Here is a 16,222-nt window from a genome sequence, read left to right on the forward strand (position 1 = left end):
ATCACTCTCTGAGGTAGGGACTTCGCTGTGAAGACCTGGATTAAAAAGCTCCAAGACTTTGTAGGCTGTCAGGTGGTGGAAAGACCTGGGCAGGGAAGATGAAGTGGGGTGCAGAGCAGAGAGTAGCAGTAGGGACTAGGGGACCCTTGCTGTGGGGGTGAGAGACGTCTGAGTAAAAGCTTACAGGTCTGGGTGGGCAAGAGCATTCCAGGGAGACAGTGCCACCACACAGGTCCTGAGGTGAGGATGCCCTCTGCATTTGGGGATACCTGACCCCTGAGACTGAAGTTAGCTGCTCAAAGGACTCTGAGGGAGGAAGCCAGAAAAGAGGGGAGAGGCCCAGACCCCGGAGGGCTTGTAGGTCTTGGTGAGAATTTTGGTCTGAAGTCTGAGCATCAGAGAGCCACAAGCCTCAGGGCCTCCTGGCCAGTTATTGAGAGAGAGATTAGAGGCATCATTGTTCAGACCCTCCCTGGGCCTGGGGTCAGAAAAGGAAAGCTCTGTTCTCATTTCATTCCAAGAGGGAAGCAAATTAAAAAAGGAAAAAAAAAAAAAAAAAAAAAAAAAAGACTACCTAGGAAGTGGTGGGAGACAGGACAAGGGAGGGAAAGAAACGCATTGTGAGCAGATCCTGTTTAGCACCTCTAACCAATACAGATTCTGTCCTTACCTGTTGTCCCAGTGCTCTGGGTCCTTTTCCAACCACTTCAGTCTCTCGGGATGTGCGTGTGGCCTGTGTCCCAGTCGGGTTCCTGCTCTGGGAAGGGTGGTTCCCCGCCCCCTGTTCAGCTGACTCACTGTGGAGTGGGATAGGCCCAGGTTAGGCTGTATGGCTAGGTAAACAGAGCAGTCACCAGGCCCACGTGAGGCCTTTGCCTTAGTCTAGATTCAGAGGCGGGGCTAAGGTGCAGTTGATATGAGGGGATGTAGTGACAGCTGCAAACTAGGGCTACGTGGCCCTATGAGCAAGTCGGCACTGGCTGTGGAGGCCCCACCCTGCTGATGGGCCAAGCTGGTTGGCTGGAGAGCGTGTCCTGGGTCTTAAAGAGTGGCCGTAATGTGTAACCTCATATATTTCTTTTTGTTTTTATTTGTTTGTTTGTTTGTTTTTTGAGACGGGGTTTCTCTGTGTATCCTTGGCTGTCCCAGACTCACTTTGTAGACCAGGCTGGCCTCGAATTCACAGCGATCCACCTGCCTCTGCCTCCTGAGTGCTGGGATTACAGGCGTGCGCCACCACGCCCGGCTAATATTTCTTAGAAATGTATTACAACGAAGTCTCTGGGTCCATCACTGTGTTTCTTTTAGTAAAACTAATCTGGAAATCCCAGATGCCTGACGTTGGTTGAAGGAGTCACAAATCTATGGAAGATGACAAAATTATTACTTCAGGCAGGTGCCAGGAGGAAATACAGCTATGATACTAGTGAGACAGTGAAAAATTACCACTGAGGTCTGACCCTCTGGTTTGGTTTAGCTTTTCAGAAAAGTGTGAGTGCTGCTGAGTGTCTGTGGGTGGAAACTGAGGCAGAACTTTTTTTCCACCCCTCCTCCTCTCTTCTCTTCTACCTTCTCAGAGATGCCTGGGATCAAGCCTTACACTCCTACGCAGATACTGGCCTGACATCTCCAAATCCTGGTGAGCTTGTCCACACATAATTTTGTGTAGATTCCAATAATGGTAGTGTGTGTGTGTGTGTGTGTATGCTGTGTACTTGCCTGCGTCAGCATATAGATGCCTGAGATTGACGCTGCCTTCCTCTATTCTACCTTAGTTTTTGAGACAGGGTCTCTCACTGAACCCAGTGCTCACCATTTTGGCCAGACCAGCTGCTCAGCAAGGCCCTGGGATCTGTCTCTGCACCTGTACTGCAGATGTGTGCTGGTGGTCATAGCTTTCATGTGGGTGGAGGGGTCCTCATGCATGCATATAGCCAACTGAGCCATCCCTCCAGCCTTGCTTATGATTTTCCTAAGACAGCAGTAAACACAGTTTTAAAAACTCTAATTGGTAATTTGGAAGTGGAATTAAGGAACTGGGGGGTGGGGGTGAGGGGTGGGGAAAAGGACCTGGTGGGGGGAAGAAACTGTGTTGGGGTGGACAGGGCTTCTTCCTTTCCTTTCTTTCTGTTCCTTTGTCCTTTTTTGGGGGGGGGGGAGATAAGGTCTCTCTAAGTAATCTTGGCTGGCTTGGAACTGACTGTGTAGGCCAGTCTCACTTTGAAGTCATAAAGATCTGTCTGTCTTTGTTTCCCAAGTGCTAGATTTAAGGGGTATGCCACCATGTGCAGCTCTTTTGTGCCTTTTAAATTTAAAAAATTAAAAAAAAAAAGTATCCCACTAAATAATCATATGAAAGTCAAATAAGAGGAAGAAAGATTCCTGGTGAGTATGGTTGGATGATGGAGCATCGGGAGTCATGTGCTGGGAACTCCCCTAGGGAATGACGTGGTGCACCCACTCAGGGTGGGGCGGGTCTCAGGGATGCTGGCCAGGCAGGTTCACGTCACAGTTCCTATGATGAGCCTGGCAGGATTGTACTAACAGCTGATCCTGAGACACTGCCTGCCTGTGAGGAGCCTACAGCCCAGAGTGCCACACAAGTAACACATCTCAGGAATGGTGACACCCCTGACCATGTGGCTTTTTGCCTCTGACTCTGAGAATCATCATCTTGTATTGCTCATGTGCCTCAAAGGCTGGAGGTTCAACCTTTTGGTTCCTTGAAGGCAAGGCCTACATGTTAGATCTACAAAGAATGTTCTCAAAATAGATATTAGAACCAAGGCTGTGACCAGATTTATTTCTGCTTCTTTATAGAATTGCATGAATAATTTTAATAGGTTTAAAATACTCGTGGCTAAACATACATCATTTATTTAGAAAGTCCCTGACAGCAACTCAGCAAACTGGGATCTGAGCAATCAACCACTGTGCCTTCCCTCTAGCCCCATGGCTTGTCCCCATGGAGACTACAGGCTGCAACTGTCACCTGAAGTTGCCCTGTGAAGTAATATCCCTGTGCTTCCATGTTGGCAAGGTATTGTCTGTGAGCTTGTTTATTTTTGGGAGTGGTGGTGGAGGGGTTGTTGTTGTTGTTTGATTTTTTTTTTTTTTTTTTTTTTTAAGATAGGGTTTCTGTGGGTAGCCCTGGCTGTCCTGGAACTCACTCTGTAGACCAGGCTGGCCTTGAACTCAGAGTGCTAGGATTAAAAGTCTGCGAGTTTCTTAATCCTGGGGCCTAGTATCATGCCTAGGAAGACTTTGTAAGTACTTATTCAAAGAATACATGCCCCTACAGTTACCAACTTAAATATTCACGATACTTAAAAGAAGGGTTGGTTTTCTTAAGAGGTGAGTCCCAGTTCTATGACATCATCATACTGGTTTCTAAATCTCTGAGCTGGGTTTTCCACTGCCACCTGTTCCACAGGCTTCTCCTCAGCATCACATGCACTAGTGGTGTGAAGTGCCTGTGAGACTGTGACGTGGAAATGGAAGGTCACTGCCACAGTCCTATCTCTGTGACTAAGACAGACCTAGATGGCTGTGTGACAAAGGAGGAATGGAACACAGCACCGAGAGCTGTGGTCACCACGGCAACCTGGGGGACTCAGTGTGGCAGATGAGTAACAGAAGAGGCTTTGAAATGTATATCTGTCCCAAGGAGAGCATGGAGCCAAGCAAGATGGTGCACATCTTTAATCCAGCGCTCTGGAGGCAGAGGCAGGTGGATGCCTGAGTTTGGGTACATAGTGAGTTCCAGCACAGCCAGAGCTACAATAATAGAGACCTTGTCTCAAAAGAAGAATAGAGAACAAATGAAAGTGAGGTTGATATCTAGAGAAGAAAGTCGCTCTGACATATGCTGACAAAACCACTTGAGTTTTACATGTGCTCTGCAGGCAGAGGTGTTGGAGGAAATGAAGTTGGGGACAACTGATTATCATCATTAGTTAGCAACAGCAAGATGGACAGTTTCCTTGAATCAGGCTGGCCATCTCTCTACTTACCAAGCTTATCACAAGCTTTAGCGTTGTGTAATATGAAGCTAATTTTGAAAACATTTCTAAAGCTGACTATGGCAGTGAATGGATTTGGGAACTAAAGCAGAGGACTTCTTTGGGTTGGAGACCATGCTGGGCTATATATATCCCAGGGCAAGGTGGGATAAAAGGCAAGACTGCCTCAAAAGAGCAAACATGGAGGGTGGGGAGGAGTGCTGTGAAACCCTGTTCTCTAGCTAGGGCTACTGCACATACAGACTCCTTGTAGCTGAGGTTACCTGTAGGCATTCAAGCCAGTTAAATTCTAATGTGGCTCACGGAGCAGCTCCTGAGGCCCTACCCTAGCTGAGGAGTTATGGCAACTAACGTAAGCGTCACTTCTCTCCCTCCCTTCCTCGCCCGCCCCTTCTCTCTTTTCGAGACATGGTATCCCTACGTAGCCCTGGAAGACCTGGAACTCACTACGTAGACTAGGCTAACATGGAACTCACAGAGATCTGAGTGCTAGGACTAAAAGCATGTCCAGCCTGAGAGCCACTTTTATTTGTAAAAAGACTTTCAGCAAACTTGAAACCCTTCAGAAATTAAGTTATTTCAACAACACCCTTCTAAAACTTAAGCTTTTAAATTCAAGACATGGGTGGAGAAGAGTACATTATGAAAATCCAAAGGCAGCTGAAGAGTGACATTTTTAGCTGAAAATAGGAATGTCAAATGAAAATGCAAGTTCTTCTGCTGAAGACTGAAGAATGCAAGAAGAACACATTTGTTAGCGTCTGGTTGTGTGGCCGGGCGGGCAGGTGGCTCATGAGTGTGCTTAGGAGAGTAGCCTCCCAATCATGTAATCACCATGGCCAGTTTCCCGACACACTCGCTGACAGCTGTGTGTGCCAGCCGGCCTCTTTCAGTTTCAGACAGTACCTCCAGCTCAGATGTGTGCTTGCTCATCACCGGAAGGCACTGTGTCTGATGGTGACCTCTGAGCCTTCTTTCTGGAGGTTATTAGTATTTCAGGGCTTTTCTAGGAGCTCGTCTGACTGCAGCAGAAGGAAGAGGGGGGCTTTTGAAGTTTGACCTTTGTTGCACGTTGAGCTTGCTGTTTGTTCAATAGAGGCCAGTTACTATACCTAGAGATTTAACGGATTTTGCTTAAGCAAATTATAAAATTTACCATAAAATGAAAATAAATCAGATATAAAACCCCCAAAGCCATTCTTTACTGTAAGAGAGAAAGGCTGCTCACCAAGGAAAGAGCAACTGTGTTCTCTTGACTGGCCCCAGGAATCTGGATGGTGCCTCGTAACCCAGGCTAGTGTGCCACAGCTGCATCTGTCCCTCGGCATGCTAATGGAGGGCCAGGTGCCATCATGGCATTTCCACCAACTGAGCACTCCACTGGCCTCTCATGGGCTGCTCTCCAATATTCCTTGAAACAGTCCCCACACTCTGAGGGCAGCACCTTGCTTGGTGCTACACAACCAAGCATGGCTGCAGCAGAATTCAATTCCCTTGCGCTCCTGGCCATACAGATCTCTCCCTCTCTCCTCCCCTCCCCCTTCCCTCCCCCTCCCTCGAGGACTCTCCTAGTCTTAGACAGCTTTAGCTTTGAAGGGTGGCAAGAATTTCACTTCATGGCCTCATGCATGGGAGGCTGGGAAATGATGTCTTTTAGCCAGGTAACACTGGGGCTCCCTTAGCAAGAAAAGGGAGGCTGGGGATGGTAGTGCACGTCTTTAATCCCAGCACTAAGGAGCCAGAGGTATGGATCTCTGTGAGTTCAAGGCCAATCTGTTCTATACTGCAGGTTCCAGGCCAGCCAGGACTGTATAGTGAGACCCTGTCACAAAAACAAAACAAAAAAGAATTAGAGGAAAGAAAGAAAGAAAAAGAAAACGGAGGCTGGGCATGAGGTGGGGCACTAGGCAGCCTCAGCCCTCCTTGTCCAGGTGTGTACAGGGTCTGAGCTGATCCCGGCTGGCACTGTACCTGTCCTTCCCAGACACTGCCCCAAGAACACGGCATGGGAGTCATGAGTGGGGACTGTTTCTAATCGGTTTTGTCCCTTCCTCAGGCCTCCATCTTCCTACATATCAGGTGGAGATCATGGCTGATGGATTTCGGAGCCTATCAAAGGGCTCTGCTGCCAACATAGTCTACCAAGTTCTTGGTCTCTCTGGGCCTCAGTTTCCACATTTGCTCAAGGAGCAATTTGGGTGGATTACAGATTTCCCCAATCATCTACAATCCCAGAAAGGGCATACACAGCCCCACTTGAGTCCCCGATAGGTCCCAGACATCAGATGCCCATGTGAGCATTTGGTCTCCAAAGACAAGATGTGTTCTTTGTCCTTTCTCAGCACCATTTTTGTTTTTTCTATTTGGCAGGCAGGGCCACATTGAGGTAAGAAACAAAAAGCTCATTTCTCACGCATGCACATGCCTGACGCCATGTTCCACGGTGGTAGAGCGACTGCATCTCAAAGGCTGTCAGCAGCTGGGCATAGGGAAAGGTCCCCATCTGAGAAACAAACAAACGCTCCAAACTGTTGGTGTTACTTTTAAAACTTGTATTTTATTTGGTTTCTTAATGTGTCTAGCTCCCTTCCAACTCTTATCCATCTTAAAATCTTCCAACCTCCCAACACTAGGTAGCAGAGAAAGGTTAGTGGGGAGAAGGGACGGAGGCCTTACACTGATTACTGCTGTTTAGGGTCGTTGGGTTCCTTGGAGCAAGTCCAATCTTTGTTTCAGAACATCTCCAACTTCTCGTCAAACTGCATCAACAGCAACTAGGAGCAGCAGCATTCTCTCCTCCCTCCCCCCTCCCCGGGCTCTGGCATGAATTCCCTCTCCAGAGTCCTCAGAATTAAACTATCTGCAGCTGGCAAAGAGTCCCTCTCAGAGCCCACACGAGGCAGATAATCTGCTGCTGTGAACAGTCTGAATCAGCCCCATATCCCACACCTGGGAGCATAACAAAAACATGTTTACATAACTGAGTTGGGGGTTTTTTTGGTTTTGTTTTGTCTTTTGTCCCCCCGCCCCCCAAAACAGGGTTTCTCTTGTAGTCCTTGCTGTCCTGGACTCACTCTGTAGACCAGGCGCTGGCTTCGAACTCACAGCGATCCGCCTGTCCCTGCCTCCCGAGTGCTGGGATTAAAGGTGTGCGCCACCACACCCGGCCATAACTGAGGTTTAATAGACACCGAAACTTTCCACTACATGCCACTTCCTGCTTTAGGTGACCCCACCAATGTAAAAAGGGTTTTAGAGATGCTATCCCACCACATGTCTGGAATCCAGAACATGGGCAGTACATAAAAGCTGGGATTAGACATGTCGCCAAGTGTCAGGTGTCATGGGTATCTTCACAAGAAGTGAGGGAGCCAGAGGAAAGACACCTGCTACTTCAGAACCTGGGGCTGTGAAGCAGGTAATCCTGCCTTTCAAACAGTGATGGCCAGTGGTTGTGTCCCCTCAGAACTCATGCACTGAAGTCCCCTGCGACATAAAGCTTTTGGAGTGTTATTAAGCATGGAGGTGCAGCCACTGAGTGAGATTCATGCTATCAGGAGCCTTGGACACTGAGGATAACTTACGGGGCAGTTCCCGGGGGAGAGCACTGAGGATAACGTACTGGTCCAATTCCTCCTCCTCTGAGAGAGAACTGGGCGTGCTCCACAGGGTCTTTGAGCCTTGTATCTCACCATCTCATTTAATTCCTGTCCTGTCAGGCTTGCTCCTTTGACTTCTGCTTCCAGCAATGAGACTGATGGGTAGAGCAGTCTCAGGACCCACAATCCAGTGCTCACAACCCTGAGGTGGCTGCTTGAGGGGGCAGGGACTGAGTGCTCCTAAACGAAGGAGCAGGAACCAGGGCTCCTGACTGGCAGTGGGGCTATACAGCCTGGCAGCAGAAAGAGGGTCCCGCAGGGAAACAAGGTCCTTGTGGGGTAACAGTGAAGTGAACCACGCCCATTTTTGAGCACTGAACTGTATGCCAAGACCTGAGTCCTGGATGTGAGGGATTATGTCAGAATCCCCGACCTTTACCCCTAGTAATAAACTGTACAGATGAAGACATTGAGGAACAGAGTTTCAGTTTCATGCCCAAGATAAGAACTGAAAGCCAGATTAGAATCCAGGCAGTCTGGTTCCAGAGCCTACGCTCTTAGTGGCTGTTTTACATATGTATACACGTGTTTGTACATTGAGTCTGTACATTTGAGTGTGACTCTTATTCCCCTTTTAGCAGCGGCCCCAGTTTTCCTGTGGGGAGGCTGCTTCTCCTCTGTCTCTGATTCCAGGAGGAAGGAGGGACCAGGTCCAGCCATAGACCCTGCATTTCACTCCCAAAGCCCTCCTGAGTATCAGGCGGGCTTGGGGCTCCCCAACTACAGAGAAATCTAAAAGCGTTCAACTGGAGAGAGCTGAGGCTGTCGATCCTGGCTACCATCTTGCCTCTGCTGAGAGCTGCATCCCTGCAGCACAGGCAGGGATTTAGTGGAGAGCCACTCACAGAACCACCGGGTTCTGGGCTGATTCCAAAAGAATAGTTTTGTTGGCTTTTCTAGATTCCATGACACCAAGTTGACTTTTAAAGAAAAAACAAAAAACAAAAAAATCAAATATGCTTAATAAGAGTGTTTTTAAATTTAAAACAAATCTGGTGTTCCTTTTAATTTTTTAAAAAGATTTTATTCATTTATCATGGATACACAGTGTTTTGCCTGCATGCACACCAGAAGAGGGCACTAGATCTCATTATAGCTGGCTGTGAGCCACCATGTGGGTGCTGGGAATTGAACTCAGGACCTTTGGAAGAGCAGCCAGTGCTCTTAACCTCTGAGCCACCTCTCCAGCCCCTGATGTTCCTTTTTAAAAGCTAATCACTTTTTTATAAACTTGCATTTCATTGCCCCCTTAGTGAGATGACTGAAGTTCTTCGCATCTAAACTTCACTTAGCATTTTTTTTCCTATAATCACAAACTATACAAATGGCCCGCGCTTTTATGGCTGCTGCCTGTCTGTAGGAATCAGCCTTCTGCAGACTTGGTGACATTTCAGAGAATGAAGTTATGAGGGATTCAATCTAGCAAAGTGCTGTTTTCATAATTGGCATCCAAACTGGAGAGCAGTGACGACACCTAACTCACCCTCCACCTGCTGGCTGGCATGTTCTTGGGGTATCAGTCACCTCACATCCTCATTCCAGGACTATTAAGACAGTGGAGTAGGGAGGCAGTGTGTAAGAACCAGTCATGACCTGCTAGTTCACTTCCCAAGAAATAGTTACTGAGCCCAGCAGGACAGAGATGACATCACTGCTTTCTGTTTCCACACTACAGGAGAACAGTAATTTCCACGTAACTTTGTTTTTATGTTAAAAAGTTCAGAGGGTCACAAAGCCCAGGGAAGACTGACTGTCCAAGCACACGGCCATCAGGGGCAGGAGAATGGCAGCCCCACCTGACTCCTCACATGACTCTTATATTTTAACATAATCTTAAAATGTTTTAATGCTGTTTAAAAATGTGTATGGGTGTTTTGAATACATGTATGTATATGTACTACATACATGCCTGGTTTCCATGAAGGCTAGAAGAGAGGTTCAGCACCTGGAACCGGAGTTACAGATGGGTGTGAGCCACTATGTGGGAGCTGGGAACCAAAGCCAGGTCCTCCTGAGCCATGTCTCCGATCCTCGCCCTCTTCCTCACTCATCTAACCAGGGGATCCAAGAAGCCCTTACAAACCCCTCTGCTCTGTGTGTGCCTCATGGCAGGGATTTGGCACTTGCTTGGGTTTTCTGATGTTGGCTCCAGAGCCAGATCTAGACTTTCTTCCACTTTCCAGCCATACACATCGGCTCATTCTCCCCTATTATGAATGACATCTTTCCATTATTTAAAACAAACAAACAAAAAAAAGGCCTTGACACCTACCTATGGTGTGTATAGGAGGCTTTAGAGGAGGGCAGCATGTGGAGGGCTGAGCAGAGCTTGTCATGCAACTGGCCTTTGTCTAGCAGTCCCACACCCTCTTCTCTACACAACATAGTAATGGCCAGAAAATACACTGATTTTTTTTTTTTAACTGGATTCCTATTATGCCAGTCTAAAATGCCATCAACCTTGGGTGTTATCTCTCTGATATCATCTCCCTTGTTCTTTGAGACAGGGTCCGGAGCTCGCCAAGTAAGCTGGACTGACAGGAAGGAAGATGCCTGCTGCTTCCCTTGGAGTCACATATGCCACCACACCCAGCTTCTTCACTTGGGTTCAGGGATCTAACTCAGGTCCTTACACGTGCACAGGGAGCACCTGACCAACTGAGCCCTCTTCCCACTCCTCACGAGTGCAGCACTGTGACATAAAAGCTAAGTCACATCAAGCCATGCTAAGAGCAAGCCTGTGAGGTCCTGTGCGACGCACACAGAGCTGTCGACATGGCTCAGGCTGCAGATGCTCCTCACAACCACACAGGGTCATGGCTTGTCTCCACTGTTTGTCAAAGACTTATGTATGATGCACATACATACATGTGTGTCCGCATGTGTGTATGTGCATCTGTGTGTCCGCATGTATGTATGTGCATCATGCAACAACCTGCAGAAGCCAGAAAAGGGTGCGAGATCCCCTGGAAATAGAGTCACAGATGACAGTGAGCCACCGAGAGTGGGTGCTAGGAATTGAAACTGGGTCCTCTCCTAGAGCAGCCAGCACTTGTGACCGGACCCCTCACTTACCACTTTTTTGAGAAGTGTCTCGCTTCGTAGGCCGGGCTGGACTCGAATTCACAGCATCCTGCCTCAGCTTCTCAAGTGTTCAGGTTTATAGATGTGTGGAAAGCACAGGGGATGGACGGACTGTGTCAGGTCCAGTGAGCTGTTCCAAATTGTCACCAACCTGAAAGTGTCCAAGGCTCAGCCGATGCTGGGGCCAAGCGTAGACTGGAAGTCTGCCACATTAGCGTTCTTGCATGACACAATGTTTATTACAGGAAGCCTTGTTTAAAATATGCTAACAAATCATTAAAACTGAACAGTGGCCACTTTCCTTGAATACAAGGAACTTCAGTTGCTCACACCTTCCCTCCCCTCTTCATATAGTATTGAGGTCACTGTTAATACTTTGAACAGCTATTTATATGGCCAGGAAAGTGTGCTAAAGGATTTTATTGCACCTTACTGCACTGTTTCTGAGACGCTCCTTTTGTGGATCTGAGTCACTGACCTTTGTCATGTTTCTTCTCCCTCAAGAACCTCTTTTAGCCGGGCGGTGGTGGCGCACGCCTTTAATCCCAGCACTCAGGAGGCAGAGGCAGGCGGATCGCTTTGAGTTCGAGGACAGCCTGATCTACAAAGTGAGTCCAGGACAGCCAAGGCTACATAGACAGACCCTGTCTCGAAAAACAAAACAAAACAAGAACCTCTTTTAGGGTTGGAGAGATGGCTCAGCCGTTAAAGAGCACTGTCTGCTCTTTCAGAGGTCCTGAGTTCCATTCCCAGCAACCACATGGTGGCTCATAACCATCTATATTGTGATCTGGTGCCCTCTACTGGCCTGCAGGTGTACATGCAGACACAGCATTTATATACATTAAATAAATAATAAAAAACAAACCAAACAAACAAACAAAAAAAAACACCAAGAAGAGACTTGAACCCTATGAGCATATACAGGGGGAAGAGGTCCCCCTCAGTCACAGTCATAGGGGAGGGGAATAAGGGGAAAATGGGAGAGAGGGAGGAATGGGAGGACACAAGGGATGGGATAACCACTGAGATGTAATGTGAACGAATTAATTTAAAAAACACCTCTTTTAACAATCCTCATTAGTTTAGCTGGGTGTTTGTTAATCTTTCTTTTACTTTCCTTCCTTCTGTCTCTACCCCTTCTCTTTCTTTCTAGAAACCAACTCAACTGATTTGCATATTCTTTTAGTCTCCATTAATTTCTGCTTGTTCTTTATTTCTTGCCATTTTCCTTGTTTGGGGTTTGGGTTGTTGTTAGTTCTCTAGAACACTGTTGGGCTGTTCATTGACTTCTCACAGCCACAGTTCCAAGTGACCCTCTTGGATCTGCCAGAGCTACAGCTCTGTTCCAAAGAACGTGGTAAGCTGTGCTCTCATCGTCACCCCCCCCCCCCCCCTTTTGAGACAGTTTCTCTGTAGATAGCTCTAGCTGTCCTGGAACTTGCTTTGCAAACCAGACTGGCCTTAAACGCACAAGGATCAGCTTGCCTCTGCCTCCTGAGTGCTGGGATTAAAGGCAGATGCTATCACTACCAGCCTTCATTTGATTCTTAATTTAATTTGCTTTTCACTCAAATTCTCGTTTTCATTTATTGGCTTCAGGTTAGAAAAAAAAAATATTAGCAGTGAAGAAAAGCTAAGAATCCTTTAATCCTTTAACCCTGACACGTCAGCAGCCTCTATGTGACTAGTGGGAAGGCCTGGAGGAGAGATAGTGGAATTCTGTAAGGGGCTGAAGATATCTGGGGTCTCTGTTTTTTGTCAACAGGTCTCTGTCCAACTAAGGAGAAACACATTCAGGTATTACAGTATTAAGGTGACCACTGGAGCCTTGCTGATGCCACAATCCAACAAGAGTTGGAGGCCAATTGTCTAGAATATGAGTTCAGAACTAAGTGGAAAACCCCACTAACAAGGAGGAAATGATTGCAAGACTTACCCAAGACTCTGTAATACTGATACGGATGGTCAAGTCAGATGCCAACTGGGGCCAAGGGCTTTCTCTCTCATTCCAGGGACAACATTTGGGATCTGGCCCACTGGCCCATCAGTCTTTGGGAGCAGTAAGTCCTCCAGTGTTCTCACTGGTTACAATGAAGGCAAGAGGTCTTAGAAGGCAGTTCTTTTTTGAGGGACCTGTCTTCTGACAGACATAGCATTCACCAGTTTATTTCCTTGAGAAGAGCTAGCAGATCTCGTGTGAGTCCTCACACCCTTATTCTCTGTACTTAGCTTTTGTCTCTTTTGAGTTCTCACTTTCCCCTCTATATCCTGCTTACAAAAAGCAGAACTTAAAAAAAAAAAAAAAAAAAAAAAAAAAGCAAGCTGGGCGTGGTGGCACACGCCTTTAATCCCAGCACTTGGGAGGCAGAGACAGGCGGATCGCTGTGAGTTTGAGGCCAGCCTGATCTACAAAGTGAGTCCAGGACGGCCAAGGCTACACAGAGAAACCTTGTCTCGGAAAAACAAAAACAAAAAAGCAGAACTTGTTAAATATAGCAGGTGGTCCTGGGCACCAAGGATAATTTATATATTTTAAAATTAAATTTTATTTATTTTTTCCTGATTTCAGGAGTAGATTAAGTAATGAATCTGTTCAGGAGATCCTCCAGGACAGGATCAGAATACTTCTACAGAGTCCTCTGAAGCACTCTAGAAAAGACAGGTTTCCATTAGGCCCTGAGTCAACTAGGTCTCACTCATCTTTAGTCCCTCAAGCACACAGGCAAGGCTATGTGACAAGCTCACTCTGGAGAACCCACCATGGAGGTTTCCAGTACTGTGGGAGAGTTAGGATTAGTCCCGTGTAACTCGCTTGTTTATCATGTAGGCCCTAGGACTTATTCTAGTCCTCTCAGTCCAGGTCTGCCTATTATAGCGCTGACACTTCAACAACGCCCATTACTTTGGGAGAGATGCTGAAAACACTCCACTTCAGCACCAAAGTTTTTCTGCTGGGCATGGTAGCACACACCCTTTCGTCTCAGCACTTGGGAGGCAGAAGCAGGCAGATCTCTAAGTTTGAGGCCGGCCTGTTCTACAGAGCGAGTTCTAACATAGCCAGGCTACAGAGAAACCCTGTCTGAGGAAAAAAGAACTTTCCAGAATCCTGCTTGATAGAGAAGGGTTCGTGAGCTTTTAGGAGCTCTGGTTCGCCTTCAAGCTCTATGGCTAAAGAGTGAATTGTTGGCTGTTTGTCCAATCGGTGGCATTGTCAATTAAGACTTTAGTGCGGCCACCTTGTCAGGGTACCCCAAGGAAGAAACATGCTCCAATGGAAGTGATGTTCTCATTCACAAGGGCCATTATTCCTGGGTCTAGCTTATATTTGGCAAAAATCTGGGTCTTAAAAAAAAAAGTGAAGGTAACGCAGAACAATTGGTAAACTGCCTACAAAGAGGGCCAGCTGTTAAATTAGTACTATTATTATTTCCGTTTCACAAGTTGGTGCTAGAATTTCTCTAAGAATGTGATATTTGTGTGAGCACTCATGTATGCACGCAGAGGACAGCGGTTAGGTTTGGTCGTTGCTCAGGAGCCATCCACCTTGGTTGCCTGGGCTCCTTGCCATAGGTCTCTCTCTCACTGTCCTGGAGTTTGCCACGTAGGTTAATGTAGCTCCAGCAAGCTCTAGGAGCAACTGGCCCATCTCTGCCTCCCTAGCACTGGATTACAGGCACACACAATGCCTGGTCTTTTTATGTAATTTCTGGCAATCCATCACAGGGACCAGGGCAATTACAAAAGCAAACTAAACACCCATGGCAAGACCATAGGAAATTTTACCTGTTACAAGGCTGGTCCTACAAGATACAGCGAATAAAAAAGGCCACACACAAAGAAGTGGTGACCGTGACCGCACCCTCTTCTCATCAGTACTAGGAGATTCGTATCTCCATCCTCTGGGCCAAACAAATATCAACAAACAACAACAGCCCAGCCAAACCACCACTGTGCTAACAGCTCCGATGGACACACATACCCACACAAAGCACCCTGTGGAGACTGGCTGAGGTTTCTCCAGTCGGAGAGGCATCTATTCCTTCATTCCTTCCAATACAGGATGGCCATATGGTATGCCTAGATGGACAACACCGACGTCCCACTGTGTGCTCTGCAGCTTTGACAGCCTTTAGAAGAAGTTCTTGCCTTGGAAGCTTTTGAGGCCACAAGGCCAATATAACCTGGGCGTGTTTAGTGAGAGGTAGGCCACAGCCGCCACAGTAATAGGCTGTGAAAATCTTGCAGCAGTTTCAAACAAATCTGAACTAGGCTTTTCTCTTTAGAAATGTAATATTTAGGGTACAAGATTTTTGTTAAGTTTTAAAAATTCTATTGTAACTCACTTTTAAAAAGAAAACGAAGACACCACAGAACTCACTGGCACGACACGCCGTCACCGGCTAACCCAGGGCGCAGTCCTCAGGGTCTTCATACTGGCTCCACTCCCAGCCTTCACCTGGCCTCGCCCTGCTCTTTGCTGCTTTCATGGTGCTTGCTACCATTTAGTCATCTGTTGATTCCCTTTACTGGATGCTAAAAAGCCTACGCTGACACTGTCCTATTTCAGGCTAGCACCCAGCATGCACTGGGTCATAGGACTGGCATAATTATTACTGGACACTGCAATTAACTGGATCCACATTCCTAAAACTTGGGCACACATTGCTTTTGAGGTGTATTAGAAATTAATGGTAAAATAGGAGAGTGCCCAGAGGTAGGCGTAACTGACAATACACAGCCACCCACATACCCTTATCAGCGTGTTCTCCAAGAGCTGTCGCCTGGCTATGTGCCCTGTAGCTCACTGCTGTGGCAAACCAAGCCTCCAATGGGTACAAAGCCTAGCTGCCTGGGGTACATACAATGAAATCTAAGTAACTTGGATGGCCTCATCACACACTTAGTTACAGGCAGTAGAGGGCATGTCGACGCTGGGAAATAGCCTGGCATCCCGTGAAGAGGACCCAGTGCTCCTAACTATCTGTACCATAGCTCTATGAGATTCAAGACCTTCTTTTGGCCTCTAGGACATCTGCACACATACAGCATACACTCTCTCACAAACATACATTAAAAAAAAAGTCTGTGCTGGTATGGCAGGGTCTGAGTGGGAAATGGTATGCGAGTTTTCTAGAATGATAGAGATCGTGATGGGGGGGGCAAAATGTAAGCAAACACTGCCTTCTCATTTATATATATATATTAGAGGGGCCGTAGTAAGAACTGACACTTTTAAATAGGTGGTCACCAAAACTACCATTTTGATAAATCTGTTAAAAATATCTTTGAGTAAAATTAAGATATAACTCTAGCCTATTACTTCAGAAATCTAAATTAAAATAATTTAAGCAAAGTGTTTTTAAGCCATTATTCAGACTAGCAAGATAACTCTGGTAAAGGTGCTACATGCCCAGAACAACATAGTAAGAAAGTCAGTGTCTGCAAGCTATCCTC

The 16,222-nt window shown here is 46.9% G+C and overlaps 1 protein-coding gene across 2 annotated transcripts in view; it reads right to left on the reverse strand.

Moving 5' to 3' along the window:
* The window catches only part of Sdcbp2 (syndecan binding protein 2), a 29,922-nt gene extending 16,852 nt beyond the window's left edge, over positions 1 to 13,070 (reverse strand). Inside the window, exons 1-2 of one of the 2 annotated variants that reach the window (XM_051143540.1) lie at positions 12,705 to 13,070; positions 10,757 to 10,916 (exon numbers count right to left, since the gene is read on the reverse strand). The gene's annotated coding sequence lies outside the window, so the exon portion shown is untranslated. Of the gene's footprint in view, positions 1 to 670; positions 960 to 10,756; positions 10,917 to 12,704 lie in introns of those variants that run through there. The other variant, XR_007830491.1, reaches the window with a different exon arrangement.
* Between the last annotated feature and the right edge of the window lie 3,152 nt (positions 13,071 to 16,222).

This window comes from Acomys russatus, chromosome 4 (genome assembly GCF_903995435.1).
Source record: "Acomys russatus chromosome 4, mAcoRus1.1, whole genome shotgun sequence".
Taxonomy (NCBI): Eukaryota; Metazoa; Chordata; class Mammalia; order Rodentia; family Muridae; genus Acomys; species Acomys russatus.